Source organism: Python bivittatus, unplaced genomic scaffold, assembly GCF_059951505.1.
Source record: "Python bivittatus isolate LINGU-HERP-01145 unplaced genomic scaffold, Pbiv_v1 ctg000410_np1212, whole genome shotgun sequence".
NCBI lineage: Eukaryota > Metazoa > Chordata > Lepidosauria > Squamata > Pythonidae > Python > Python bivittatus.
This window is the reverse complement of record NW_028277067.1, coordinates 15,118,978-15,146,321: the sequence shown is the minus strand read 5'-3', so window position 1 is coordinate 15,146,321 and position 27,344 is coordinate 15,118,978. Positions and strand designations below refer to the sequence as shown.

The 27,344-nt window shown below is 40.4% G+C and overlaps 1 protein-coding gene across 3 annotated transcripts in view; it reads left to right on the top strand.

The window, feature by feature from the left end:
• Window positions 1-13,149: 13,149 nt before the first annotated feature.
• LOC103053198 (E3 SUMO-protein ligase ZBED1-like) overlaps window positions 13,150-27,344 on the top strand; it is a 43,629-nt gene continuing 29,434 nt past the window's right edge. For 2 of the 3 annotated variants that reach the window (XM_025163316.2, XM_007423087.4), the window contains exon 1: window positions 13,150-15,894. The gene's annotated coding sequence lies outside the window, so the exon portion shown is untranslated. The remainder of the gene's footprint in view (window positions 15,895-27,344) is intronic. The other variant, XM_025163315.2, reaches the window with a different exon arrangement.

Sequence of the window (27,344 nt, the reverse complement as noted above, 5' to 3'; positions counted from 1 at the left end):
GTCTATATATACATTAAACAACTTAAACAACCAAATAACACTATTATTCTCTACTCAATGTTGGATCGTTCACTAAGCATCCCATTTATTCTCACACACTACTGTTATCATATCCAGCAACTAACCTTCAACTGTATAGTTATGCAAAACTTTCATAATTCAAGCCTATTCACTGTAAAGTTATGCAGAACTTTCATAATTCAAGCCTATTCACTTCATCATATACCTTCTCTAGAACAAACATAACAATACTTTTACACATTCATATATTTTTCAACAATCTGAAGAGCAAAAATCTAGTTTGCATATCCCTTGCCCAGCACAAAACCACACTACACTTCTCAATTTTTGTTCACTGTCACCTCTTGTAATGTTTCAGTCAGAATTCTGCCGAACTCTTCCCCAGGCAGACATAACAAATTAATCTTCCTGTGTTTTTTTGTATATATTCTTTCTATATTTCTGCTTGTACTGGGGTCAATAATGGCAATCTTCCAACTGTCAGATACAGTCTCCATACACACATTAAGAAGATACACAGTAATGCTCTAAGCAAACTATATTTTAATATTTCTCTAGTTACACCATCTACACCTGCAGCTTTACCATTCTTCAACATGCTCGCAAATTTAGGAGTACGTTTTCACCAAGGTTTTCTTAGACATTTGTAGTATTTATTTCAATTCCACTCATCAACACATCGCTATCTTTCTCATACCAATCTGTACAATATTCCTTCCAGCATTCCCTCACCTTAGTTTCATTCCCAGTTACATCATTTTTATTTTTAATTCCATTCGCATTGCAGAAGTCTCCCTGTTTAGCTCTTTTTGCCATTCCAAAACTTTCATTAAATTTCTGTCCAAATCACTCAGTATTTCTCTCTCTCTATAAATCTGAATGGGTTCCTGGCTCTCTTTGAAAACAGTATTTCTATACTGTATCTTTTTATCTTATATCTCTTTGCATCTGTATTTTTGCTCTCTACACATTTTTGCAGCAAACATTTTCTTCTGGGCATTTTTTTCCCAAACCCACAGGCTCTTTCACTTAATTATTCCCCCAAGCAGTATTTGTCATACTTGCTATCAGCAGAACTTCACACACTTCTGTGACACTCTCAGACATACTGTAATTCTTTTCACCCTGTCCAAAGCAACTTCTGCAGCTTCTTTCCTCGTGTGCACTTTCCACTCCTGTTTGGCAATAAATCTAATACTTTTCCATATGGGCCTCCTATTTCTCATCATGCAGTCATTTATTGTCACTCTCATTTCTTTCACTTCCTTTTCTTCCATGTCCATTTTCCCCCAGATCCACTCTTGGCATTGCCAAAAATTGGTTTGTTCCACATTCAGAACCTCTCATAACTTTTATATCCTTCATTAATTGTCTAAAAATTTCATCATAAACCATCAGTAAATTGTGTTTGTTGAGTCATTCCTTTTTCATGTGTATGCATAAATAGATTTATGCTTAAACTATGTATTCAAAACAGTTATTTGCCTAAGCAATACATACCAATCAGCATTCTCATTCATTCCCTGGGTGGGCCAATCTGTTTTCTGTACTCTCATTTTATTTCCACCAATTCATTCATGTGGCCTAACAGGATAACTTTTTCTACTAGATCATTCTGATTCAAATTTTTTTACTCAAAACTTATCACTGGTTCTTCCATTATCACCATTTTCCATTCACATGCAGCTAATGTCAACTTATGAGTTCTTCCTTTCATATGTTCCACAACAATCTATATCAGCATTTCTCAACCTTGGCAACTTTAAGATGTGTGGATTTCAACTCCCAGAATCCCCCAGCCAGCCATGATGACTGGGGAATTCTGGGAGTTGAAATCCACATATCTTAAAGTTGCCAAGGTTAAGAAACACTGATCTAGATTAAACCAATTAATACTTTCCAAAGTTTAGCTTTTCATGCATAATTAAAGCTTCATATTCACTTCCCTACATCAACTCCACTCCACTTTACAAGATTAGATCACCTCCATTCAGATCTACTAAATCCTTTCCCTTTGTCTTAGTTTCATAGGCAGACAAAATATCTATTTTTTTCCCTTTCATTTTGTTAGTTAATTCATGCTCTTTACCACTTACTTCTCTTACAACCCAAGTCACAGTCTTCCATTTGCCATGGCCTCCTCTGGATGGGTCCACCCATCATTGACCCTTGAAGCATTAAGGTTTTCACATAATTCTTTCTACTAATATAAGAAAATGTAAACTAAGTTCCCAAGCTTAACCATAGACATGCCATGTGCAGCATTCTGTACTAATCATAAGGACAGTACCAGGCAGTTTGGGCATATTTTGGCCAGTGTGCCTCAAGTACAACCAAAGCTCAGTTTTACCCCAAGCTTACTCACAGTATCTTCTGCATAGAATCCTAAAACTATAGAGTTGGAAAGGATCACAAGGATCATCTACTCCAGCCCTGTGCAGTACACAGGAAAACCATTTTAATCATGCATGAAAAATGGCTGCCCTGCCTCTTCTTAAAAATCTCCAGAGGTGTAGAACACACAACCTCCATAGATAAATTGTTCCACTCTTGTATAGATCTAACCATCAGGAAGGTTTTTCTTATAGTGAAATTAAATCTAAGTTGCTGCAACTTATACCCATTCTTTCTGGTCCTAGTTTCTGTGGCCATGGAAAAGAATTCCATGTAGTTGACTGACTTCCCTGTAGTTTCCCTTTATCTACCTGAACATGGCTATCATGCCTTCCCTCAGTCTTTTCTTCAGGCTGAACATCTCAAGTTCCTTTTACCTGTCCTCATGGGGCATGTTCTCAAGTCTCTATATCATTTTTGTTGCCCTCCTTTGAGACTTGTGCAACCTGTCAGTATCCTTCTGGAAACAGGGTGCCTAGTGCGATTCTTTAGTCTAGAGACTACCTTGCAAGCCAAATACTGTTGCCCACACAGCCCCCCAACTGGGAAGTACATGCAGTGTGTTGACACACAGTCAGGATGTAGATGGCAGATCCTCATTCATAGTTTCGATCAAACTTAATTGGCCCCAGTTAGGAATCCTTCCTTGGTCTGCTACAGTAAGATTGGACTATGAATATCCAATTTTAAATCCTCACTCAGCAGATTGCTACAGAAAGTCACTGTATTCTAATAGAGCTTCACAGGTTAGTATAAAGATACAATTATTTTACTTCTGGCTTTTATAGCCTACTCCTCTTCCAAGGGATGTGATTCTCCTTTCCATTACTTTATTTTCACAGCTATGTTATGGGGTAAGTTACATTCAGAGTTAATGATTGAATACCCACCCCATAAAAGCACCAGAACAAAATGAGATTTGAACCCCAAATATGTCATTATTAGCCAGACATAGAAAAGAAGGTGGGGGCTCCTACACCTTTGTTTAAAATATTCCATCCACTGGAATTCTCTCTTCTGCACAGCCATTAATAATACAGGAGCTCCCTGTCCTGTTGGTATCCCTGACTGCCCTAGAGTCTGAGCAATATCTTTATTAGGCCAAAGTTTTCCAAAATAATTGCAAACTTTCAAGGACCCAAGGATTTGTTGTTGGGGAAAATGACTACAAATCCGGGGTTGGTGAAGGAAGTGGGAGAGGAAAAGATGTGACTGATGTTAGAGTCATATCTGCAACAGGTTATTTTCTTAGATGGAATGATGGAGTGTCAACAGATACAGCAGTGATATTTTACTGTATTAACTATTGAAGAAGTAATAGGTTGCCACAATGTCTTCCAAAGTTTGCTGAGAAGAAAGGACTGAGAACCAAGTCCTACAAGAAACAGTTAAAAGAGCTAAGTAAGTTTAGCTTGCAGAAGAGAAGGTTGAGAGGGGACATCATAGGTGTCTTCAAATATCTGAAGGGAAATCACGTTGTAGAGGGTTCAGACTTATTCTCCCTTGCTCCAGAGGGTAAGACTAGAACAAATGGGATGAAACTTCAAGGCTCTAGATACAGATTAGACATTAGGAAGAACATCTTGGCAGTAATGGCTGTCTATAAGTGGAATAGGTTGCCACATGGAGTGGCTTCTTCCCATTCACCAGAGGTTTTCAAATAGAAACTGGATAGTCATCTATCGGGGCCAGTAGCGTGAATTTTACAGTGTGCCAGGGGTTGGAGTTGATGACCTCATAGGTCCCTTTCAACTCTCTGATTTTATAAGTGGGTATATAATGGCTGGTCCCTCTATTCTTGTAAGTATAAAAGCCAACCAGCCCAATGCTTTGCCCACCAGATCTTCTGAGGCTTTGTTTGTACAACAGTTAAAGAAATATCAACTGTGGTAGCACAACATCCTGTGCTGGATTACGTTTAACTTCAGTTCTTTTGTGTGTGTGTGTGTGTGTGTGTGTGTGTGCAAACCCAGCCCTTTTGCTTAGTTTGATTCAGCGTGTGGTGTGATCCCAGAAACTGGCTTGATTCAGTACTGGATTTGCAACCTACAGTATGTGAACCCAGCCCTTGTCTCATTTACAAAATGAATTCTTAGCCCCTGCCCTAAGAAAGGGATGGTTAGAAATCGGATGGGTGAGGGGGACAAAGATGTCTGGTACAGGGTAACCAAAGGACATTGGCTAAAAGTCCTTCTGCAGCTCTGTTCAAAGTTGCAGTGAACTCAGCAAGGGCCTGCTCAGGTCAGCCTACAGAGACAGGAGCAGCCGCTGTTATGGTATGTGGAGTATTTTTAGCTCTCCGTGCCCCCCAGCCAATGGGAGCGGGGGCTGGGCTGCTTTATTTTTAGCTCCCACGTGTGGTTCCGCTCTCTGCCTCCAGCTCTCACTGCATCGACAGATATATATTGGTCACGTTTTTTGGCTGCTAAAAGTGTGCCTGGCCTCTCCTTTCTCACACATCCACCCATCGCCGCTGTTTATCTACCTCGCCAGGCGCCCAGTTTTCATAGATGCTGCTACCCTTAAAACCTCAGCACCATGTAATTTGAGGAGAGGGACGTGAACATTTCTCAGCTCATCCAGGGCATTCCAGGGGATGTGGGGGAGGGGCTGAGCAAAGCCCAAACCCTTCCTTCTTTTCCCATCTCCAGTTGTATATCTGAGGTCTGTTCAGATTCCTACATGTGAGTGTTCGTCAGTTAATCCTGACCGTTCCTGTGGGTATGCGGGTAGGGCAGGGGCAGGGGGACAGTGAACAGATCCCAAAACCAATGAATGGAAAACGTGATCCAGAGAGAAACAGGGGGAGTGAATGGGGTGAAAGCATGAATGAGAAACATGAGGCAGAATGAAAGCAAGAATTGACTGAATGGGCAGAGACACGAGGGCTTGGTTCTGTTTTTTTTGTTTTTGTTTTGTTTTGTTTTAGAAAAGCAGAATGCGGTGCGTGCACATTTATAAAAAGGAATCTGAGGGGATTTCTTTTTCTTTTTTTGTGATGAAAGTTGATCAGACATAATGTAAGTGCCTTCATCTTAGAAGTTTCTTTAGAAACATTGAAGGAACTCCAGCACCTTTGAAACAGAGGAGAAGAAGATGGAGAAGACAAGGAACGATATGGCCATTTGTTCACAAATGATTTATAGCCTCTTCTAGTGTTGCTGAACCCTCCGTGTGACGATACAAAGCCTGTCTTCATGACTGTTATATTGGCACAGCAATGATTGGATAATACTAAAAGATACTATAAATCACTACTGAGGAAAGGGGTTTTGGTGAGAAAAGTGGCTTCAAAAAGAATATTTGGTGGTTGTAATGAAATTGACTGAATCTCCAGTGTTTCTTGTTATCTGATTTCCATATGTAAAAAATAATTTTTTCCCAGTGCTTTTGGGCCATCCCTGTTTTAGACAGGAATATTGCTTCATTTTGAGCATTCTGTGCCTCCAAACCAACAGATGGATTCTGCTATTCCAAGATGACCAAAATGTCCTGTATGTATAGGGACTTCTACTTAATTGAAGGGATTTCCACGCTAATAACTTTTTTCACTCCTAGTAGTAACATCTGTAGGATTGGGTATATAGGTTTTGCCCTGACACTGTGTTTACATTCAGGCCTTTACCCTCCCTCTAGAGGTGGGGGTGGGGAGCATCTGAAAGGCAAGATGACAGCCACGTCCACATGATCAAAGAGAAATCCCTTTTCTACCTGTGTCACACATACAACACACATAAAAAAGGAGTGTGGCTTTGATTGTGCAGTCACAGGTGCTATCTTGACTTTTTTAATACCACTAACCACCCCATGGATGCCCTTGCTTGCCTCTTTTGCAAAGGATGGGCAAAAAGTAGATTTAGGTCAATTCTCATATATTTGATGACTTTTGCAGATCAGCAAGGATTTCTGATTCTCAGAATTATATTGCTGGAATGAAAAACAATCAAAGAATCGGGGTGGATTTTTGAGAGGAATTCCCTTCTCTTTCAGTACCAAACCAAACTGAACCCAAAAGGAAGAAAATATCCCGGGCCAAGTATTGTTTCATTTTGAGTCTATGTTTGTTGCAGTAGCAGATCCAGCCCTACCATCAAGCAAAGGGCATCTTCTCCGGTGGCAAATGCTGAGTAGTAGCAGCAAGATGTGGGAGGAAAGAGCAGTGGGACCAACCCGAAATTCCTAAACTACCCTGCTAGTTTCGGGGACAGTAGAACATCATTACTGATGTTGAAGAAAGATTTTTCTGACATGTTTAGAAGCACTCCTCAAGCAATGGTTGATGGATCTTGAGGTTCTAACTAAAAACAAACTGATATTACAAGCCTAAAATCTGATCACCCCTATTCCAGGGCACTTTCCATTCTCTACCCTTGATTTGTTTGTGACCTGCCTGCACTCTGAAATATAGTTGTCAAAGATGACAGTTGCTGAACTGAGCAAGTGTCTCCCCTTCTTGTACTACACTGCCCCAGGGACTCAATCCACACCTTCTGCCTCTTCTCTCTTCTTGTGATGTTTCCTGTGCATTCATTCTCCCAGCCCCAATGCCAAAGCTGCAACCTCTTTGGCCTTTCTGTCCTAGGCAAAGTTAATTGCTGCATCTAGCAGAAAGCTGACATTTGGAGTTGACTGCAGCAAGGTAAGGAGGAGGGGAGGGGAGCTAGACGTCAGTGACCACTTGGAGAATGGAAATTTCCCAAAAAGGAATAAAGGCTGCATCTCTGCTGCAAATATAAACCAGTCTAAGGCCAGCTTATGCCCAGTGGCACTGTCATGGGTTCTACAGGCAATTCTAAGCATCCTTGGGTGGGGAACGGCTGTAGCTCAGTGGTAGGGCATCTTCTTAATGTTCAGAAGGTCCCAGGTTCAATTCCTGGCGTTTCCAGGTAAGGGCTGGAAGAAAGCACAAAGAGAGCAATCAAGAGTAAGGTGCTTAAAACAGAATGAAGACCAAGTGTGGCATCTCAGCTTTAGCAGGGTCTGATTAACAGAGACTGGCCTTTGCGGATCAGCTGACAGAGCATTCAGGTGGTCAAGTGGTAATGGAGCCTCAATAGTGCCTTTAAAAGCTATAGCTTAGCTTGCCAGAATTTCAGTGGAAAGGAAACAGAGCACTGATGGTGAGCAGAGTCAGAAAGATAATGGGGCCTGATTGTTGAGTGCCTTGCTCCCACATACACACACACTCATGTACATTAGTGCCCTAAATGCATGATGTTGTTAATGCTAAACCTGGGCTAATGCTTATAATATAGGGATGGGCACTCTCTGGCTGAGGACCATATCAGTTCAGACCTCCTAAGAGTTATCTGTCCCTCCATCTTTGAAAGTAGAGATAGGGCATCATAAAAAGGCAAAGAGATGTCCTCACCCACTTTGGACTCTGGCCCCACCACTTTAATCCTGCAAACAATTCAACCCCCAAAATACTACCCCTGAAGGAATATAGTCCTTGATAGAAAGAAGAGGTGCACTGGCATGTAAGTGATGGGCAAACAAGACACATTCCACTTCTCTGGTCAGCCTGCTAATCCTTTGGTCTTCTTCCCATGATATATTTTTCTGATGTTCTTTGGAGGACTTGGATGACCAATCATGCCATTAAATCAAAGTATAGAGGTAGATCTCATAGACTAAGATTGCACAATATGCTAGGCTAAAATACAACTAGCTCAATAGATTGTCCAAACTCCACCTGTATGATTAGCTTATTCTTCACTGTGTCATGGGAACCCAGGACACTGGGTTAATTGGGCAAATCCTGGTATAGTAAGTATGTTCTAAAAACATAGTCATAATATACTTTGGTTGGTTTATTGAGGGCTTTGTAGATTCTTGCTGTACAAACCCAGAGCTGGAGTGCTCATCCACAGTGGAAGGAAGGAAGGAAGGAAGGAAGGAAGGAAGGAAGGAAGGAAGGAAGGAAGGAAGGAAGGAAGGAAGGAAGGAAGGAAGGAAAGTTCCCATTGCTCAATCACTTTGTGAACTTGTTCAGTTGTCCTTTGGTAGCTATGTACGTACTTTGCTGGATCACACACTGACATATATCCATAAATACAGTTTATGGATATGCATCCACAATTAGACCATACTTACTTACTTACTTACCTTATTTATATCCCAATTTTTCTTCAGGAGATTAAGGCTTAGTAGATAGCATGCTGCCGCCTAAGTTTTCCCCACAAGAATTTCTGTGAGGTAGGCTGACTGAGAGATAGCAACTGGCTCTAGATCACTCATTGGATATCTATGACTGAGAATGGATTTTAACCTGGATCTTATGGTCCTATTCTTGTTTTTTAATACATTTATCTGAGAAGTGTTTTTCTTGTTTGTAGAGTAGCATATTATGTAAATCCAGCCCACTGTAGTTTATTGAATAAACTATGGCTACCTATAACTTAATGTGCTGGATGATCACAGTGAATTAATAAACCATGAAAATTGAACTGTGAACTGTATAGAAAACATTGGAGGAATCCAGGATTTTAGTACAGCTGTGACTGGACTAGCATCGTGTTCTCCCAATTAAAAGGAGATATCCCAAGAGTTTGTCAAGTATTTAGAACTTCTCCCTTGTTTTTCAGTGGCTCCATTTCACCCAAATTCACTTTTAGAGAGAATGATGATGTTTCAACCCAGTTTTATTGCCCCTTTTCTATCCTTTTTCCTGCTGTTTCCTTTTTGAAACTGAGCGTCTAGAATGGCTCACCAGTTTCAACGTGCAGGCATGCAGTAGATTTGGATCACTTATTTTATCATTGGAGCAAGAAATTCCCAGCCATGACACTGTTTCCCAGAACCAAACTGAAAACAGGCTTTTCTCTGCCAATATTAAGCTGAATCAGTCCAAAGGTAGGCAACAATAGCAGGTTGTCAAGGGCAACGGAGGAGTTGTGGAAATTCCAAGTGGTGCCAAGAGAGTTGTCTAAGGACTGTTTTGACTCTCATTTGTTAGGTGTGTGGTTTTTCCACTGCTCTGGTTGATAACTAGAGATAATCCAAAAATACGTCCATGAAAGATTGGATAAGAGTAGATATTCAGTAGGGGAAACAAAGGTTTATGTGGGCAGTAACCTACAAGTTACATCACAGACTTGTCCAAGATTTTCCTACCATTATTTTTTCCATCAGAGAAGACATTTTTCCCATACTGTGGCCTTGCTGATGATGACATGCAATGGTCCCAATGTGCAAAGTATAACGTACATTACAATGGGGTTGTCAAGCAGAGTGCCCAGGACTAGTCCTGCTATTAGGCAGAGGAAACCATTGTCTCAGTCAGCAGAGGTTGGACAACATGAAAGGGCAGCAAATTGTTCTTATTTGAGCTTTTGCTTTTACACTTTTGTTGTCAAGAAGAGGAGGTTATGAGAGCCTCTGCCTCACAGATGTTTGTGAGTAGAGAGAGAACACTGTTTGCTGGGTTTGGGGTGGGTAGGAGGTACCTCCTTAGTTAGAAAAGTATCTTGGCCTAGCCTTGAGAGTAGGGCAGCTTTGATGGGAAATGTGGATAAGGAGAGAGAGAGAAGGAAGTTCAGAGATAACTTCTTATTATGCTATGGAACTATTAGATTAGCCCACACAAAGGACTTAAGAATCTCACCTCTCCTCCAAGAATGAGGTATTGCAGCTGTTTTGAGAGCTGGCTTGGAGGAGTTTGATGATATTTTTTATAACTGATAAAGAAACATGAGCTACCTCTGGCTTGACCATTCCTCAAAAGTTGGGGGCAACACCTGCCAGGTATTAGCAGGGAGAGCTCAGTCCAAAGTAGAGCTAGACCATGATATTTGTTTCCTGACACAAAAAAACCAAGACTGTGACCCTTCCTAATCCAAGAATAAAAGCTTATTTGACTAGTCATTGGATCTTTATTTTATTGTAATACTGATAATGATGCAAGTATCCACCACTACATCTGAAGGCACCAAGTTAGCTTAGAGGGCAAGCCTCTTGACATACATCTCTCTCCTCCAACTCTTATGGAGACAATTGCCTCATTTTTCCTAATGGCTGAGCCTGTTAGGGCTAAACATCTCTTGATTCACTGCAAAACTGAAGTCTACTTCTTGAACTTCATAGTCAAGAAGACTCCCACCAAGTTAAGAAGACTCCTATTATAGGAATCCTATGTTTTAATCCCTCTATCAGTGAATGCATCACAAAGCATTCATTCCAACTAATATCCAGCTATTGTTTGTGTTCAAGAGCAAAAAAAAGGGGGGGGGGCTAGACACATAATTTGATTAGCCTCATATATTACTTTACTTCTTAGATCCATCCTATCAGTTAGAAACTGAAAATTGGGATAGTCTCTCTATAAAAGTTTGGGACAGCAAAGGACATAACTGAGCACAAGTAAGAAGAATTAAAGTTATGTTTTATGCCATTTAATTGCTGTGTGATTTCTGTTCCGACATCTTACTTAGTTCACTTTCAAAGGACTACAAAGAAATTTTCCATCTTAAAAAAAATCAGAAGCTTCAGGAATTACCACAGCTGAAGCAATCTTCTCCAACCTCAACTCTCCAAATGTGCTAGACTACAAATTCCATCATTCATAGCCAGCATGTCTAGGATTATAGGGCTTGTAATCCAATAGACTGAAAAGGACTAAATTATGCAGACTGCTTTAGTGCAACTCTGTTTTTGTAAATGTTTCCTAACCAAATGATTGCCCTGAGCTCAGCCTCAGCAGTATTACATATTCTCTGATGGCCTGTGAATTGTAAACCAACAATCTGGAGGGTAAGCAGGTTGGGGAAGACAGAGAAAGAATATTGTGCAATTGAAGTTTGCAGAAAGGCATGCTCAGCCATGGAACACATATAGAAAGTCTGAGTCCCAATGCTAAAAAAAACTTCATTTAAAAAGAACAGAGGTGGCATAGGTCCATCATCTGAGATCTTGGAGAGCCAGTCCTATCTGATAATTTTAGATTTAATCTGATTGGAGAGGACCATGCTTTTTTCTCTTGATGGACAAGTTCCAGCAAGTTCTACGAATGTTGCTCACCCCTTGGCTCCATGAACATTCATCTAATGGAGTGTAAGACAGCTTTCCGCATTGACTTTTTATCTGTTACTTGCCTATTTTACCACATTAATCATCTGGTTCAGCATTGTCTTCTCCAGTTCTAAGGCAGAGGGAGGCTTTTCCCATGACTGTCTGCCTTACTTCTTTAAATGCTAAGGTTTGAATTTGAAGGATCATTAGCCAATATGGTTCTCCTGATGTCTTAACCTACAATCCCCACAGTTCCTAGCCAACAATAGCCATGGAATTGTAATGGAGCACATCTGGAAGACATCAGATTAAGAAAGACTGATTTAGAGAAAAAGCAATCAATGAATGTTTTGCTTGAGCTCCAGTTCATCGTACAGTATTTGGGGTTCAACAGAAACTCTGACTTAGAAGGCCTCTTCATTTCTTCCCTAACCACTGACAGACCTGCATGGAATTTATCTTTGCACAAACTATATACCATCATGTGTATTTTGCCTGTGCCTTCTTCATAGGTAGTGGGAATCTGAATGTTCATTTGCATTCTGGGAGGAAATAGATGGCCCTTTCATTATTGTTTATTCCAAGAAGGCCCCAGCTTGACTCAGTGGAATCCAGTTATGAATCATAAAGAATGGATCAAGGAAGGATGTTACTTAAGATGGAGGACATGTATAGTTTCATAGACTATCTCTAGAAGCACAGATTATTGAATGTGAGCATTTTCTATGTCCTCTGTATTCTTCAAATGTTGCTCCATAAGCCAAAAATCAACCCATCTTTCCTTGATGGTCATGTTCCTTTCCAGAACTAGAGAGCAATAACACATCGATATGGAACAGTAATCCATTCTATTCCCCCACCCTTCCTTGGTGGATGAAACACTGGAACACTTTTCAATTAAATTTCCAGAGAGATCTCCAGAGAGAACCCACCACCACCAGTTCTTCCTTCAAATCTTCATTTTTTTTCAAGCTTTGATTTTTTGTTTTTTGTTTTTACAGAAAATGATGGAAATATGTGTTCACCCCTAAGAGGACTAGGCTATTTGGTAACTTGAGCAGGCAAAATTTGCAGGGATATATCACAGCATAATAAATAGCATATTGCAAATGTATGGGTGTTCTTTTGCGATAAGACCTATTTGGATACAACAGAGAATAACTTCGTAATGGCTTGGGCTGATAATGTTTATGGTGAATTATTCACCACACCAAAATATGCCGTACACATCATGACTACTTTGCAGAGGCTGTAGATGCCTGACTCCATTTATTACATGTAAATAATGAGTTTTTATATGAAACAAGGATGTCATTACCAGTGTAGATTTTCCAAAGCCATTTCTCTCTGACGTTTCCTTTTCATGATCTTCTTCCCATGGCAAATCATGTAGTATTCCACAGACAAATGCTATGTTTTATGCTTTCAATTTAGTAAAAGCCAACATGATGTAAGGTTGAAGTGTTGAACCAGGATTAGAAAGACATGGATTAAGATCCAGCTCAGCCATTAGTCTCTTGGGTGGCCTTTAGTGAATTATCAAGTCTAATTAACTCAAAATTTTGTTGTAAGAAAGAAATTACAGTTTACACTATTTTCATCTTCTAGGAGGAAAGATAGGTGCAAATGGCACTGTATAAATAAATTTTAGAAATTAAGAATGCAGCAAGCAAATTGATTAATATATTATGAATTTATTTAAAAAAATTATATTGAATGAGACTGGTCCCCTTAAAAGCAGCATGTGTTTTAAAAGACATTCATTATTTTTAATACAAGCACATATACAAAGCAGTGACCGAAAGGCACCATCCTTAAAGCACATGGCACTGTATAAAATCACATTATCTTAGAAGATCAATATTCTGCGCAGGCTTTGAATTTAAAATATGGAAGTGGCAAAAAGCTGTTTGGATCCTAGATATGTCAGTTGGTTTTGACAGGTTTTGTCCATGAATATGTTGAAATTTGGGGGGAATAAGTTCAGGAAGATAAATTTTGAGGTTTGCACAATTAGAATGGTAAAGATTTTTATAATTCAGTCTATTTAGATACAGCTGTTTGAGCTTATTTATTTGCTAAGAATGAAGGGAATAGTAGTCCAAATAGTCCCAGTAGTCTGGGAAAATTCCAGCTGATCTAAAAAGAATGCTCTTTTTCTTCTAGAGGATATTTAATAAATTAATAGTTTACCTGTGCATGATCAGTCACATCTTGTATATTTGATTTCAGATTTATTTACACTAAGAGAAGATCCATTGAAATAAATATGAGTTAGTCATTGCTAACTTAAATCTCATTGATTTCAGTTGGCTGATACTAAGCTTGTCTGAATCTGAATATTTGACCTAGGAGTTGTCATATCTTACACGTAAAAGAAACCAGAAATCAATATCTACTGTATTAATCTTAGGTGGTTGCTTTCTGTTACAACAACATACAGTATTCTATATATTAACAGCAAATTCATTTTCCATTTGTGGACTTTCAAATAGCCAAAACAATACTACTCATACACAGAAGATGGGATAATGTTTTGAGGAATCCCAAAGAAGTGCAAAGAATTTGAGGGGCAGAAACTGGGCAAGTGGAAATCATCGAAACAGCCTGATGAAGATACCAAGCAGCCTGCATGAGCATGGAATGCTAAGTTACTTTTAGGGAAGGTAATCGAAAATTAAGGTAGGTGGGATGGATGGAACGGAGTATGATGGAAAAATTGGCTGAAACTCTAAGCAGGAGTCTCCTGGCATGTTGCAATACTTTATTTTAGGACCACTGTGTAATTCTATTAGCCAAGGTGTTTGATGAGCACTTTCTGAATCCAACTGAAATGGTCGTCTGTTTAGGCAAACAGGGACTGTGTCTACAAATGGAAAGGTATGGTGGTGAATCTTCTCATTTGCTCATGAACTTTCTAGCCAAACTGTAGTTTTCAGTTTTGTATTTGAAGCTCACAATGGTGGCTGGTTTGTAGGATATGGTTAATATGATTGCTCAGCTCACTCATTTGGGGGTTCAGACAACACACTGAATCATAAAGTAACTCAACAGGCTGAGCTCATATAACATGCTAAGCCTCTCCCCCTCAACTAACCAAGGTTAAAATTAATCAAGCTTAATGCAAATACTGCTGTTTGGTCTTTAGGTAATATTGTTAAACACATGTGTACCCAGCCCCTATGTCATCAAACTGAGGCAGCCATGTGGTCTGAATATGGTATTGTTCATTTTGTGAGCATGGTACTTCTATCAAAGAGCATCACATTCTCAGAGAAAGTGTTGTTTTAGGAAAAGTGAGCAATGGAAGACCTAAAACAGTCAAAATTTCCAAACAGGAAATAGCAGAGAGAACAAAGATTAAGAAGTAATCTGCATGACCAGAAGACCCATATTAGACTCTATCATTTCAGGCTGCAGATTATCATTCAAATATTGCTTTCCATCAGTCTTAGCCAGAACAGCCAATAGCCAGAGAATAAAGGAATTATTGGACAATAGCATCTAGGAAGTTCTAGGAGATACTATTTATACCTCCCTTCACAAAATAGCCCAGTTCTAAAAGGACCCAATCATCATCTGGAATAACAGCAGTACAATGTTATACCCTGACTATCAAAGCTCCAGACAGGGAAAAAAAAAACCTTGGTCAGTTCTTCCCAGTCTGGCACCTTTCAGGTGAGTTGGGACTATAGTTCTACAATTACCATGCTGGCTAAGAATTTTGAGCATTGCAGCTTTAAGGCACCAGGGAGATCCAGATGGTAAGCAGATATAGTTAGCTGGTTGATTAAACTGGACATGTTGTTTTAGGTGCCATCTGTTCCAGTAGATAGCATGATCTTCCTCACAGTATTGTTACTGGGGTCGAGGACTTGGAGTGCCAGCTTGAGTTCTTGAAGGAGAGGCAGGCTGTTATGTAGACAATCAATCAGAGGTGGTCCATCCCAATAGCAGAAATTTGAGGGCTTTTTGACTCTTGTGATTTGGTCATGTCTGTTCACGGCTCCCTTTTGGTTTCACGTTATAATGTAAGCTAACATAATTGGGGGGAGGGGGGCGTGAAACATAGTAAATGTGATGTTGAACTGTATTCCTAAAATATAGAATTTGACATTTCACGAAGGACTTTGGCTTTACTAAGCCTGGGGATCCACAAAGATCATTTTTATTTATTTATCAGATTTATATTCTGCTATGATCATAAATAGATTCTTGGCAGCTTACAATAACTACAAAACATAATAATACCAAAGAACACATAAAATAAATGCTTTTTAAAAAATTTAAAATGCTACCTGACATCATGCCACAAAAGATCTCTGGAAAAGCTCTGTTTTCAGCTTTTTCCAGAAGGCAGATAAATTTGGGGACAAATAAATCTCCGATGGAAGGCCATTCCAGAAAGCCAGCCCCATCATGGAGAAGCAACACTTCCAGGCTCTGTCCCCCACAGAGCTCCTGAAAATGGTAAGTAAAGAAATTGATACTCCTGAAGTGGAGGAATAGATAGAACACATGTATTCTTTGATTTCAAACCAATGTTTGAAAATTCTTTATTCTAAATATGAAAATTCTTTGCATTCTAAACATGAAAAAATGGAGCAATATGTTTCTGTATTGTCCAGATTTAATAATAAGTTTAAGGATTGAAATAATTTTATAATGATATCATACGGATGTTATTTTTTCTTTTTTTCTTTTTTCCTTGTCTTTTTTTCTCCCTTTATGTTTAGTTGATCTTAACCACTGTAAGCATTTAGTTTCTTACAGTATTACTCCTGTTTGTTTGTTTGTTTGTTTGATTATTACATGCCATTAATAAGACTATGTTTAAAAAAACAGAGTTGGCCTCATACTGTGAAAGTAATGCTGCATTTTAATATCCTGGCATGAGATGACCCTCCTGGATGGTACAACATGAATGTTTTAGAAGCTATTCATGGATGATCTTAGGAAAGATAATGGGCCATATACAGACTTCTAGAAAAAACATTTAACGTCTTTCTGTTCCAAGAAATTATTGTATTTTTTTTAAATGTCCAAGAATTTCCATGGGAGGGTTAGTATTTTGCTTTTCCACATTATAAAATCCACGTTAAAGCAGTATGTATATTATGGTCAGTGGTTTGTATATGGTTACAAAATCCAAAAGCTTTTCTACTCGCAAAATAGTTAGAAAATCAAAAGGAAATGTGGAAGGAAAAAAAATGAAGCTGTTGCATAAGTCTGGTCTGCACAGGTTTCAGTCTTGGCTGTAAACTGATCCAGACATGGATTAAACACCAGCTATGATTTCTCTTTTCCTCTCTGCCCTTTTCTACATCCTTAAACATTTTGTCTGATTTAAAGTTCTTAAAAACAGAAAAGCTGGCATAATTTGCATCCAGTTGGCTTAATTAAAGCATTGCTTTCATATAGATTTTGAATTATTTTTATCCTTGGCCTTTTAAAAAAATCTTAAATATTATTTTATACTCTTATTGCTTACTGGGTCTTCTGAAGACAAACACTGAGAATATATAATACTTCAGCTCTCCAGATGGCATGTATCTGTACTTCTGTCGCTTTATTCATTTATTTAATTCTGACCTTTTCTCCAAAAGCAAAAGAAAGATTATGAGGAGTCGCCCTTTCCGCAGCAGCCACCCTACTAGGTTGGGTAGGTCGGGTTGGGTGAAAATGACTGGCCCCAAATCACCTGTGAGCCCCATAGCTAAGGATAAATTTAAACCCTGAGCCTTTCTGGTTCTAATCCAACACCTTCACCACTATACCACACCAGTTTAACTTGATTACTGAAGTAACCCATTTTCTAGATGGGCATAATACTGTATGTTGAACCGTAACTGCCGTAATAGGCTGAATGTGAACCACATGCTAAACCACACAAAGATTAAAAAAAGAAAAAGAAAGAAAAACTTAATGCAAACCAAGTTTAGTATGTTGTGCAAATAAATTCACCAGGTTTTTAACTGATCTAACTTGAAAGGACAAAGATTAGTTCATTATTGATCTAGAGTGCAGAACTATATAGAGGAAAACAGATTTTGGTTGAATGTTAGGAGTAACATCCTTGAAGGTAAACAATTCAGCAGTGGAGAAAAATGCACACAATGATGAAATATTTCCTCACCGAAGAATTGCTTCTACACGTAGAGGCTGAACAGCCATTTGGTGGAACTGCTCTAGCTTTGGATTTCCTTCACTGAGCAGACAACTGATTGTCCTATGTGAACCCCTCCAACATTTCAACACCATTCATGATTAGAATTAGAAGCCTCTGCTGAGTTGAAGAGACCCCAATGTTTTTGTCTTTTCTCATAAATTACACAATCAATTTGGTAGCTCTTTTCATTTTATTTGCAAAAACGCACAAGTGAAAGCTCATTCTGACCAAACAGCATCTAACCAGATGCATCTGACAAGCAGAGTTGGAGGTCCCGACTTTCCTCTTCTGCTTGGTTCTAGTATCTGTTGATCCTTTTGGGAGGTAAGACAGTGGAAACCCTGAAGGGTGTGTCATCTTCCATATTGTTAAGGAAGATTTCAAGAGCAATATTTAATGTCGGGAGACTTTGATCATTATTACCTCCTCAATCATCTTGTCAAAAACCACAGTTATGCAGGTCACCTAATAGACAACGGGCCACAGAAGCTATAAAGTAATGGCTTCTCCGAGCCCATGCAGAAAATCCATGCCCATTAGAACAGGGATTGAAATCTAGTACCTCCAAATCCACATTCCACAATAATCTATGAGCACACTGACATTAACAGATGGAAAGGTCTATAAGACTCACTGAGTCAGCTTCCCCACTTACCAAATGTGCTGCCCATTACACATAATGGAGCAATACATGTCCTCACCATGTTCTATAGCACAGACATATCTATGCATAATTCTTCAGAGTATGAAGGATTGTGAAACTTGGGCAAAATAAGCACATATGAATTCTGCATTGTGTCATTTTCCCCACATTTATTATCTACTGTATCTTATCCATTGCCCTACCTACTGTTTTCACAGCAGCCCAGTAAAGGGTATTAGGCTGAGAAACAGTGAGTACACGAAGAATGTTTTTAAAGAAAAAACTAGATCTCTCAGTCCTTTTCTAGTATTCTAACTACAGTAGAAGCACAGGAAGAGGGGTCTGGATCAGGCAACATCCCACAATCTGGAGGTTATTGGTTTGGTAAGCATGTGAACCAGTTGGTTGCTTAAGTCTTATCCAACATGTCTTGCCTCCAGATGTGTTGGACTTCAACTCCCCGAAAGGCCAAGCTGGCTGGGAATTCTGGGAGTTGAAATCCAACGCTTCTGGAGGGCACCAGGTTGCAGAGGCTGGTCTGATGTTATTCCATATGAATACCTAGCACAGGTACACCACTGAAAAGTAAAAGCCCCAGCCAGCCCATTTTGCCCAGGGCTCAGTGGCTGGGGAGAAGTGAGGCGACAGAATGATGATACAAAACTGCTGAAGAAAAGGGAGAGCAAGTGGTAACAACTCGACAAGTACTGTATATTCCTTCATGTCTAAAAGGGTTTGGGAGGCTCCAGGTTCCTGGAAGTTAAGCAGAACAATTTGCACTGGAAGACAGCCCAGGGAAAGAAGTGGGAGCAGTTGAAGGAAGCACTTGATCCAGTTTCCCAAAGTGCATCATGGAAGCCACGGTGAGGCTGTTCCTTCCCGCTGATGTCAATCAGCCTCACACAAGAGATCAGCCAGAGATGGGGAGTATCACTCCTGGATTCTGTCTCCCATCGCGTCTTCCCTGGACAGGGGTCTGGGCGCCACCTGGCAATGGACATGAGTTGTTTCTCACCTCCTCCAGGGTCATGAGGCCAGACCGACCAGACAAAGCCACCAGCAGCAGCTTTTTCCTCTTCTCTGACTCACAGGTGCCCCCTTGCTGTGGTTCCAGCGATGCCATCGTACAACCCCGGATGCTTTTTGGGGTAAGGGCTTTCTGATACGGGGTTGGACAGACCCAGAAAGCCCAGACCGCAAAAAGACCCAGAGAAGACTTGTCATTGCTTCTTCTTGCCTTGGTGGTGGGTAAAAGCTGCAGCTTCAGTTACATGCCATCCCAGGATAAGCTGGACCTAAGTGTGGCACTTGGGATTCTTAGAACCCCACTCTCCCTTTGCCATTTGTTGACTTCACTTAGAGACAGCCGTGCTTCACCGCTGTCAGATAACAATTCCCATCACTTCCAGCCAGTGAGACTTCATCAACTGAAGGTGATGGGCATTGCAACAAAAACTTTGGGAAGGTGCAGGATTATGGGAAGGCTTCATTAGGACTAAGAGATTTCTAGTGGGTCATCTGCATACCACCAACACCCCCATCACCCCAATTGTAGCCCCCTTCTTCCTGTCTCAGCTTTGGCTGAGGCATCAAGGTCCTTGCCTCTTCTGCAGCTTTCTAATGCTCTCCCCAGTGGCTGGAAGCCTCACCACCCCAGAAAGCAAGACTCCCCACTCTTTTCCTTCTCAGTTATGCCCCTTCTATCCTTCTGGGGAGCTCCCTGTTTCCACCACCCACGCACTCAGCCACCATCTATCTGTAGGCGGGGGAATCTCTCATCACCAAACAACCATCTCTCTCTTTCTCTCTCTCCCCTGTACCTCAGAAAAAAATGCTTCCAAGCCCTTTTCTTCCCAACTGCACCATACACATAAACACAAACATATACACAAACCATCACCACCACACCAAAACCTCTGTAGAAGTCCAGAACCAAGGCCTTTCCAAAAGGTTCGGGTTAACTCCTTCCCAACTGTCTGAAATTTTAAGATACTTAAGACACCCTCCTAGTTCTTTTTCCTTATATTGGAAGAGCAAAAAGCTGCTTGGATCAAAGGATCACTCCCACATCCTAGTCACTGCTCAATGACATGTTTATACTGTGAAACGGATCTTAGCCAGGTCAGCTAAAGACCTAATAGCAGCTTTCATGCAATATCCTGAGCTTGATGAGTGTTAAGCTAAGGGTTTATTTATCTGTTTGATACTGGAAGCTTAGCATGTTATGTCAAACCAGCCCACTGGATCAGGTTATGATTCAGTATATTATGTGAACCCAGAAACAGGTTAACTCACTAGCCATATTAAGTGTATTGTGTGAACATAGCTAGTCTTTGTTAGTGGGGAGTGTGCTAAACAGACTATAGGATTCTCCATGTTCCATATATATCCCTATGTTCTGCCTTTGGATATACTAATACTTTTCATCAAAGGCTACATTCTACCTCATAAAACTGTCTTCTGAATGGCAGCGGATGCGTACGTATGTTTTAAACATGCACAGAAAGGAACCATGTGCCCAGAATTGAGTGCACAATGTCTGTCTTTTGCATGCTCATGCACACATACATGTGTTCATACATATATCTTAAACCCGCCCAAATATCTTCACCTTAGATGTACATCCTAATTTAAATGTACACTGTCTAAACATACTATCCTCATCCTCCACATGCCCAAACACATCTTTTTTTCATATGCACATCAGCCAAAGCACATATCTAGATTGGCGCGCAAACTATAGACATATATATCTAATTCTTCTTCAGGAGCACCAAACCACAAACATTTTCATTGGTTCACAAGTCTTTCTAAGACCTTCATGCCTACATGTCTTTGCAAAACAGGCTGCACAAATAGTACCTTTATCATCATGTGCAAGGTTTGCACACATATCTATTGCAACATACATGTAATGGGAAACCATGGCCAATAGTGTCTTTTCGGCTTGTGTGGCCACAGCCCACACAAATAACAACAATGAAAGTCCTAACAAGAGTCATGGTTAGACATAATGATTTACCGTTTGCGTTCTTTCCTGACATGTTTTCCAAAGCAGAAATCTTTCATGTCTGAAACTGACCTGCAGGGAATGTTACAGCCCAGGCATGGTGCAATATGTTCTGCACAAGCACATTTAGTCAGTTAACAAAACACTCTGTTATGCTTTCACAGACTAAAAGCCACACATAATTCCTCACACCCCTGCCCTTCCCTCACCACCAGCATACAACCCCCAATGTAGAGGGAAACATGTACACTAGTTCAACAGGGAATCAAGCCCTCTACTCCACACCATACAAATGGAAATAACAGCAACATACACATCACTAAAACTAAGGTTTGAAAAGGAACAAATGGGAAAATGTGGAGTGGGGCTTAATAACCATATTCAGAGGGAAATAACTGCACAGAAACAACTACGACCAGTCACATCATACCCACCCACCCCTCCCAGAACTAGGCAGCACTTCTGTCTCTCCATATCAAACCAAAACACAACCACACACTTGATTGTCTCTGACACATCGTTTTATTTTTTCCCTCCTCAACTCCCTTTTTCTGAGTGTGTCATATGCACATGGAAGCACACACACACACATACACACAAACACATGCAGAGAGAGATTTTCACGTCTTAGCCCGAGTCTGATCTATTCATGGAACTCCAATCATCCACATCACATCCTTATTGCCCAGTCCTCTCAGAGTCTCCTCTGGACATTTGCAGAGTCCCATTCCCATATCCCAGTTCTTATTCTTCCTCCTTCACCAGGACCCCTTTCTCCCCAGCCCCTAACTTTGCCTAGAGACCTTTAAAAGGGCATGATTAGAGAATCTTTGGAAGCTGCCTTTCCATTTCTTTCTTCCTATCTGTTCCCGTTGGACAGAAGCTCACCTTCTCCAAAAGGGCACCTCAGAGGGTTAGGAGCACAGGAGCTGTCAGTTTAGGGGGGTAAGAAAAGGAGGGGATCTGTCCAGGCACGGAGCTGCAGAGATTGCCGAGTCCCGCCCGAGACTCCGGCAGGCGAGTCACGAATCGGGGAAGGGAACTCCGGGCCCAAGCGTGACGCATCTGCCAGGCAGTCACGAAGCACCGCTGATTGGGGAGGGAAGCTGGGGGGGGGGGGGACGCAAAGCGCAGACAGGCGCTAGAGAAGGGAGGGCCGGCAGGTGGTGCTGAGAGGAACAGTGTCTTAGGTACGATCAGTACCATGGACAGCTCCTTAGTAGAGGGCTACTTCAGCACTCAGGACAGCTACTTGGGTAACAAAACAAAAGGCTGGACAAACTCAAGGGATCAACCAAATTAGGCTCCTTCAATTGGAGGAAGTTGCAGCGGGGGGAAGTGAGGACATCAAGGGCAGTTGAAAAAATAAATAATTAGGTGATGGACTGCAGCTAATTTGCATGACATTAGCATAATGTGTATATCAACTGACAACTGGTGGACATGTGACCATCATATCATTTTTCTAAAAATGTTTCCTGTAAATCATAAGGAAGGAGAGAAGGAGGGAGAGAAAGGGAGGGAGGGAGGGAGGGAGGAAGGAAGGAAGGAAGGAAGGAAGGAAGGAAGGAAGGAAGGAAGGAAGGAAGGAAGGAAGGTTTTTTTATAATAAGACAGATGATAGATAGATAGACAGGCAGACAGACAGACACAGGCCCTTTCCCCCCTCTCCTGAGTTTTTCTTTTTAAAAAATCCTATTTTCAACTGTCTGGGTTCACACAACACAGTAAACTTAAACAAAGAATAACAAAACACAATCAGTGTGTTCAAATAACATACTATGCCCAAGCAAGTAAACAACATTATGTCTTAACATGATGCCTGTTTCACACAACTGGGCCACCAGCTGTCCATCCCAATTTTAGCCTAAACTAGCTGGCTTTGCAAACCCAGCTTGTTGTGAGTGATTAGAACTGAAAACATTCTTTTATTTCTAAAACCAAGACAAATTCCTCAAGTTAGCAAGGCTACAACCCCCTATGCATTTTGTTGTTGTTCAGTCATTTTTCTGAAAATAAACTACACTGTACCCAATAGACTTACAAATCAGGAAATATGCATGCTCTAATAGAGAAGTCTGTACATGCCTACACAAAAATAGGCTGTAGAGTTCAACTGAAATTACTCCCATGTAATAAGGAATAAGGTATAAGAAACCGAAATCTAAGTTATTCAAATATTGTTTTGTACAGATATATGAGATATTTTGGCATGTCTGCTTGGCATTTAAAGAGGCTTTCCCAGTTGATTGCAGAGTTCATGAGAGGACATGGAGAATTCATTCATGGGATAGCAGTACTTTTTTTATCCTTAACTTGGAGCGATCAGAACTCAGTGTATTAATAAGAAGCTTGGGAAACTATTTTTGTTCAAAAACAATGCAGCAATACATGGCACTGCTGTTTTTGTTCATATTAATACAATCACTGTGGTAATTCATCAAAGCTTTACCAAATGTTTCATTCCACATGTACTTTCAGTCAAAGAAATATGGAGAAACTGTCTCATAGACAATGGAAATGAGAAAGACCATCTAGACAGATTAATACTATTCCGAAACAATAAACACAGGGTTTAAACAACAAGAAAGTAGGTTTTGGTTGGACAACAGGAAAGATATCCTAAAGGTCAGAGCTGTTCAATGATAGATTGCCTCAGAAGGTGGTGGACTCTCCATTACTGGAAGTGTTTAAGCAGAGACTGAATGGTTGCCAGGTTTCACCTCTAGTCAGGACTGAACCACTTGAGAAAGCTCATAAAAAAATCCAAGAACTTCCGAAGAGTAATTTTCACTGAAGAAAGTATTAAGTCATAACGAAGAGTTTCAGCAGCTGCCTTACTCAAAATCTCTTATATTTGGCTTTTCTTCTTTCTACCCCATGGAACAGAATATTTCCTGCCTTATTTTGGGCAGGCTGGCCCCTCTCCATCTGTGCTTTTGTATTCATCAGATTTGCTTACTTGTTGTTTCTTGCTGACAGTGGGAGAACTCACTCTCGCACTGGCCACCTGTTGGGAATGCTGTAATAGTGGATGCCCACATTGGATAGGAGGTTGGACTACATATCTCCAAGATCCCTTCCAATGCTTTCATTTGATAATTCTATGAACAACAGGGAAGGAGGGAAAGCTCCCTAATTTTGTAGACCCTCCGTTGGTGAGAAAGCAGGTTTGTGACAATTGGATGGCACAACGAGACTCAGAAACCTGCCTTATCCTGAGCTATGCTATTAGGCCATCTAATCCCAGGACGCCCAGACTGGTGCATGCAGATGCCAGTGTGATTTGGTGCTTGCCTGCTCCACTCTGTCTTAGATGTTTTTTAAATGTTGTTTTTATTTTTTAAACAAATGTTAAGAAGCTGGCATGCTGGAGAGCAAAGAACATATCCAGGTCATTTATTTCACAGAATGCCTTGGATTCCCCCCAGACAATCTTAAAAAATAAAAATAGTGAGAAGCTGCAGCCCTGTGCTTGTTTGTAAATGTCTCTATGTGAATTTTATAAAAGAAGTAAAAGGTAAATTGGGACTGATAATGAGTATTTGGAGAACTGGAGGTGAAACAATTTCTCCAGTCCCACTTCTGATTAATTGGTGTTTTGTTACTAGCCGCACTGTTATATGCGCTATTTTGTGGCAACCCTGTGGCAGCCATTTTCTTTGAGTGCCCATGGCATGCTCTTAAAATATCAAATGGGGCCGCTGGTCAAAAAGAGTGGGAACTCCTAATCCAGTCCAGGACTCTCTGATTCAGTGGCTGTCCAGGATTTTACCTACTGTAAGAGCCTTTTTCTGCCCTATCTGGTGATGCCAGGGATTGGAACTGGCATCCTTTAAAGCAGTGTTTCTCAACCTTGGCAACTTTAAGATGTGTGGACTTCAACTCCCAGAATTCCCCAGCCAACAAGCTGCCAAGGTTGAGAAACACTGCTTTAAAGGATGTGCTCTAGCACTAAGCCAGAACTCCCACCAAGCAAACAGCAATGCTACCTTCACCAAATGATAACTACATCTCGCATGCAATGTATTCATTGGAAACAGCAGCAGAAAACCTCCTTTTTTTCCTCTTTGCATTCCCTTGGGGTAAACTACCATTCTAGCAACAGATGGGACTTAAGTCAGTGGTAGACAGGGCCAGAGCTAAAGTCACTCCCTCTTTTTGCCACCACCTTTTGCATCAGTTCTTTTGTTATCCCCTTTTTCTATCTTTCTCCATGCCTAAAAATCTCCCAAGGAGAAGGCAGATGGCCCTTTACAAGAGTCCTGAACTGATTGCTTGCAAAAGCCTTATGAAATTAAGCTAAGGGTTGCATGAGACTTCTGGTTGTCCATCCTTTTATAAATAGCTTTCGTTGTTGTTTGTTGTTGTTTTTATTAAATTTGTATCCAGCTCTTTGTCCAAAGAACTCAGGATAGATGTATGGTTCTTCTCACATTTTCTTCTCACAGCTCTGAAAATAGGGTAGGTTAAAGAACAAGAAATTCAACCAAAATTGCTTAGTAAGCAAATAAGCTGAACAAGAATATTTATTTCCATATTTTAATTGAACTTCCTGTCTGCTACAGCACATGTAAATGTCATGGACTGCTTACTGGGAAGTTTCAGGCAATATTTATCAGGAGAATCCTAGAATCCTGTGACTAGTTCCTTACTACTTTTTCTCCAATTTCTATTCTCCCTTACCTCCAAAGAACTCAGTGTGACCTATCTGGGGTTCTTCTACTACATTCTCATATGTCTGTTAAATAATTTAGGCATTAATCAGCCTAAATAAATTGGATAGATTATTTTGTTTATGTATTTGTTAAACAAGAGAGAGCAAGTTTGGTGTAGTGGTTAAGGCACCAGATTAGAAACCCAGGAGACTCTGACTTCTCGTCCTTCCTTAGGCGCGAAGGCAGCTGGATAACTTTGGGCCAGTCAGTCTCTCTTAGCCCTAGGAAGGAGGCAATGACAAACCACTTCTGAAAGCTTACCAAGGAAACTGCAGGGACTTGTCCAGGCAGTCACTACAAGTCAACACTGATTTGAAGGCACACACACAAACACAAAAAATTATTAAATGCAGCCCACTTTTCATTAAGAGTAAAGTAATTCCAAAATCATCCAATGAGGCATGAGCTTCATGGCTAATTCAGTATTTGAACCTAGATTTCCCTACTCCACGTCCATCTGCATGGCTCTCCTTTACAGATTTTTCCCTTGGAAAATCTACTCAGATTTTTCACTGTGCTTTTTCAGTTTTAGTTATTTCAAAATACTGTGGAGATACAGGTATGATTTCTTTGGGAATCAGCAGTACAGTTGATCCATTAATTCTTTTAAAGAAATTCAATATTTACTTATTCTTGCCAAAGACAGCTAAAGATTTTTTATGACCTGAAGAAACAGCACTATTGGATCCAAGAACTTCAGCTGAAGATCTCTTCCAATATCATGAACTAATGAGTTTCCTTTAGCAAGGAGAGATAAGAAGGCCTTCTTAAATGAACAATGCAAAGAAATTGAGGAAAACAATAGAATGGGGAAGACTAGAGATCTCTTCAAGAAAATTGGAGATATGAAAGGAACGTTTAGTGCAAAGATGGGCATGATAAAGGACAAAAAAGGCAGGGACCTAACAGAAGCAGAAGAGATTAAGAAGAGGTGGCAAGAATACACAGAAGAACTATACAAGAAAGATCTTAATGTCCCTGATGTCCACGCTGGTGTGATCACTGACCTTGAGCCAGACATCCTAGAGAGTGAAGTCAAGTGGGCCTTAGGAAGCATTGCTAACAACAAAGCTAGTGGAGATGACAGGATTCCAGCTGAGTTATTTAAAATACTAAAAGATGATGGTGTTAAAGTGCTGCACTCAATATGCCAGCAAGTTTGGAAAACGCAACAGTGGCCACGGGATTGGAAAAGGTCAGTTTACGTTCCAATTCCAAAGAAGGGCAACGCCAAAGAATGCTCAAACTATCGCACAATTGCACTCATTTCACATGCTAGCAAGGTTATGCTCAAAATCCTACAAGCTAGGCTTCAGCAATATATGAACCGAGAACTACCGGATGTACAAGCTGGGTTTCGAAGAGGCAGAGGAACTAGAG